The sequence below is a fragment of the Nannospalax galili genome, unplaced genomic scaffold (assembly GCF_000622305.1).
Source record: "Nannospalax galili isolate Female #2095 unplaced genomic scaffold, S.galili_v1.0 scaffold31, whole genome shotgun sequence".
NCBI classification, from domain to species: domain Eukaryota; kingdom Metazoa; phylum Chordata; class Mammalia; order Rodentia; family Spalacidae; genus Nannospalax; species Nannospalax galili.
This window is the reverse complement of record NW_008332149.1, coordinates 2,599,852-2,604,328: the sequence shown is the minus strand read 5'-3', so window position 1 is coordinate 2,604,328 and position 4,477 is coordinate 2,599,852. Positions and strand designations below refer to the sequence as shown.

General features: G+C 45.1%; 1 pseudogene; it reads left to right on the top strand.

Annotated features, from left to right (window-relative positions):
- The first annotated feature begins 1,787 nt into the window (after positions 1 to 1,787).
- LOC115069316 lies at positions 1,788 to 2,252 on the top strand (annotated as a pseudogene).
- The last annotated feature ends 2,225 nt before the right edge of the window (positions 2,253 to 4,477 follow it).

Below are 4,477 nucleotides of genomic sequence, written 5' to 3'. Positions count from 1 at the left end.
GGAGGCTTGGAGATTATGGGGAAGGAAGGAAGGAAGGAAGGAAGGAAGGAGGAGGGAAGGGGAGGGGGAGGGAGGAAGGAAGGAGGAAGGAAGGAAGGAAGGAAGGAAGGAAGGAAGGAAGGAAGGAAGGAAGGAAGGAAGGAAAATCCAGAAAACTTCTGCTTCCCACTTGAGTTTTTCTTGGTTGTAAAACAAAAGACATCTTAGAATCTGCTGAAAATAAACTGCTCAGAGAATTTACAGATTCGAGGCATGGAAGATCGGATGTTGCAATCACGAGAATGAAGATGTTTAATCCAACCAGAAAGGAAAGATTCGCATCTCACAGCAGTCAGAATTCACTGAGTCTGTGCTTTCGTGACAGGAAGCCTCTGAGTTGAATGTTAGAAATGTTCATTCAGGATTCCAAAATTTTGGTTTTTAATGGCTCAGATCCTTCAAAAATAACAGCAGGGGCCCAGAGCAGCAGGCAGAGAGGGCGCCAGGCTGAGGGCAGGGAGGATGTGGCCATGATGTGGGCAGATGCCCACATGACCTCCAGAATCAAGGTCAAGGAGGACCCAGAGTCACTGACCCCACTGAAATAACACAACTGGTCAGCAGCCTCTGACTAAAGCCAGTTCTGGAAAAGAGGCGATCCCCCTGGAAATGTTTATAACACACACTGGCTCCATCCTTTCCTGCTCTCCAAGGAGGACTGAATCCATTTTGCTCAACACAGCATTTTTAGACAATGTGGGTTTTATGGTTTTTGTGAAACAGAGGGAGGAATGAATTGCAAAACCAAATATAACTAGAAATGTCTTTGTAACTTTAAAATAAAATAAATAAAAACATTTCAGACCAAGGATATCCCTCCAAGAGTGGAAACCCAAACACAATCGCTTTTTGCTGAAACGTAGAAGCAGCAGAAAGAAATCCAAAGGGATTAAGATCCAGAAATGAAACCCAATAAACCCAAAGGTAGAAATTAAAGGCAAATTATAAAAAATAGTACCAAACTTGCAGACTGGGAGTGCACACACAAAGAAACCTATTGTCCTGTCCCATTTTCATGGGCAAGCATCAAACTCAGATTCTTCAAACTTCCTCAAGCTCTGGGAATCTAGGTATTTGTGCTGTGATAAAGCACTGTGTCTAGGAGTCGAAGAACCAAACGTACTACCAATGCTTTATAAATTCCGCACCAATGCACGTCTCAGAGTTATCTAAATTCTTAGTCTTCCAGGGAAAACGTGAGCATACAAATCAGGGTAGTTTTATATTTGCTCAATATGTCTGAATGCCCAGGAGAATGACTTGAGTCAACATTGAATAGCCACTTAGAGGAATAGCCCTTGAGAAGACACCTGAGGGGCCGTATTGCATAATGATGATTTATTGTGTAACGCTGACTGAAGAATGAGAATAAACATACATGTGCACTGCTAGTAAAATCACACAAGATGCGACGGGAAGGAATCCCACCAAAAGTTAACAGGAACTACTTGGGGGTACCAGGACCGGGTTTGATTTTTATCACTGTTTTTCAAATTTGAAAATGCAATTTTAGGAGGCTACATGAGTGTGGTGCTCTCTTTCTCGTCCTCTTTCTTAGTTCCGGCCATCGCCACTGCCGCAGCCACCGCTGTGACCCTTCAGCCGGCCTAGTCTTGGGGTATGCCCACAAGGCTCCTGCCACTGTCTCTAGAGCATGAGAGGCTGCTGGGCTTGAGGGGCAGTGTCAACCAGGAGCTGTGTCTTGCCCAGTAGCAAGGAGGGCACCCATGACTGCAGCCTTCAAAAGCATCTGCTTTGCTGCCAGCCACAATGCTGAAGGCTTCCAGAGCCATGCCCACTTTTAGGAGAAGATGTATGACCCAGTTGTCATGGTTACTCAGGAGCGTGACAACAGCTTTCTAGTCAAGGTTGGCCTCCCGAAGATCCTGCACAGGTAGAAGATTTCCTTCACTATGTCCCCCATGCACAGGCTGAACAAGGACATCCATGAGGCACCCCTCCACAGCTTCCATCTCAAGCTCCCCAGTGTCACCCCCATCCCTGAAAGTTACTCAAAGAGCGTGTCTTCAAAGAGAAGATGCTACTGGCCTCAAGGGTGACACAGGCTCCTGTGTGCATATAATGATGCAGGCACGTGTCATGGACCAGCACCAAAGTATCATGGTATGCCCATGCTGTTGGATGGTGTGAGGTGCATGGGCATGGAGCTGGAGCATGACTCTGAGCACAGTGACTGGCCGGGCTGTGACTGAGATCTTGGGCCCTGCTGGCCTGTCATAGCCTCTTACCTTAAATTCCACCTGTCTTCCAACATGCTGTGCGATGGTACAAATTCCTTGCCTCCCCCTTGGGTGGGCATGACTGGGCTGCCTTCACTCCCGCCATTGCCCTGCCTCTCCTGTGTCCTCTCCCACTTCCTCCTCTCCATGTGCCTTAGTCTTCTGACAGAAGAAATGGGCTGAGCCCCCACTGAGGCCATCTGAGAGGAGGAGGGACCTGGGGTAGGATTTACCTCTTTTCCTCCCCAAGCCCTAGGGGCTGCAACCAGGGTTTGGAAGAGGACAGAGTGGCTTTGTGACATCAGTGCCCCATTGCTGCTGCTGCTGTCTCACCTCAGCCACCTCTCCTGCCCCTCCTTATGCGCTACTGCTGTCCATGTGGGTGGGAAGGAGATGTAGTTTCCAGCCCCTATCCCTCAGGTCTGTCATAACTTGGGTTTTTTTTAATTTTATTTATTATTTTTATTTTATGTGTATGTCTGTATTGCCTGTGTGTAGGTAAGTACACCCATGTCATGCAATGCCTGTGGAGGTCAAAAAGAGGCTGTCAGATCCCCTGGGACTGGAGTTACAAACAGTTGTTAGCTGCCATATGGCTGCTGGGATTCAAACCCAGGTCCTCTGCAAGAACAACCAGTGTTCTTAACCACTGAGCCATCTCTCCAGCCCCAATACTTGGTTTTTAATGACTGGTTGGGATAAGTCTTTTAAATAAAAATTCTAATAGATACCAAAAAATCGCAGTTTTAATGGAGAAAAGTGATGGGTAGATGGAGAAATGATAGAAGCTTTTGGAAGCTTCTAGAAGAACATGACCCTGACGTGTTCTAGAGGGTGGCATTTTGCAGTAAGGATGCCAGGTGAGAAATCACAATAGTATGGACATACAGACTCTCCTTTGTTTAGGTTCCTAAGGGACAAAGTTGGGGAAACTAAGAACCTTATTTCAGACTCTTTGGGCCTGAGGTGTCCAAAGTTTTCAAGTAGAATGCCAGTTTACGGGGGGTGGACTTACAAATCCTTAATGAAAAATAATCTTTTTATGTATTCACTTAAATGTTATGATCAGGAGATGATGCAGGAAGAAAGCAGTTTTGGTCTCCAGTTGACAGTTCTTTTGAGCACTTTAAGCACATGAGAAAGCAATACAATAAAAGACCTCGGCCAGCCTCTCAGATCTCCATCGGATTGCATTTCAAGTCAATCCTTCAGTTTCCATCCAACTGAAATTCCAGAAAAACAAATAATATAATATAAATATTATATTTATATTAGAATAACATAAAAACGAATCAGGATTCTATTTGCTGGTAACAGAAACCAACAAGAACTAACTTTAGTCAAAAGAGAAATTATCAGGAAAAAAGAAGTACACAGAATTGAAGAGAGAGCAGCCCCGTAGGTGTCAGGGTGGGAAGAGTCAGGGGCCATCAGAACCAGGTCGCAGGAAATAGGACCCACTTCCTTAGTGGACAACAGCTACGCAGAACCAACTCAGACAGCTTCCATCCTCGTGGTCAGTGTATAGTAGAAACCATCAAACTAGCTTCATGTGGTCTTATGTGCCTAGCTTGGCCAAAAGAGAACAGGGCACCCTAATGGACAGTCTCACAGAGAGGACCCCAAGCCTAAAGGAAGGTAGAGATGTCAGGTGGGAGGATGACCGATACACCCCTCTGCTGCCAAGCCCAGGAACACGTGTTTCGTGCACAATTTTCCATGGGGGTGCAGTGCAGAAGGGAACTAAGAGTGGTAGATATTACTGGGGTTACAGAAACTCACACATGGCTGTGAGTGACCACTGGTGCATGCATCGCTCTGCCCAACAGAGATGGAATACACACACCACACACAAGACCCATGGTTCAGAGCTTTAGAAAATCAAACAAGAAATTATTAACAAAGACAGTGATTTTGCAGTTATGTTTATAAGTTCAAAGTTGAATGAGCCAGATGGGGCATGGGCACAACAATTCTTCTAAGTGAAATGCCTTGAACAGTAAAATTAACAACAGAAATCCCATTGTACCCTGAGACTGTTTTGTGACTTGTTTTCTAACTCCACTTTTGAACACAATGAAAGTTGTGTGTTTTTAAAATAAAACAAATATTTTTTTTTCCTTTCCCAATACTACACAGAAACCTCCAGGGCAAAGTAAAATCAAACCTCATTATTTTACATTCCACTCATTCCAGGA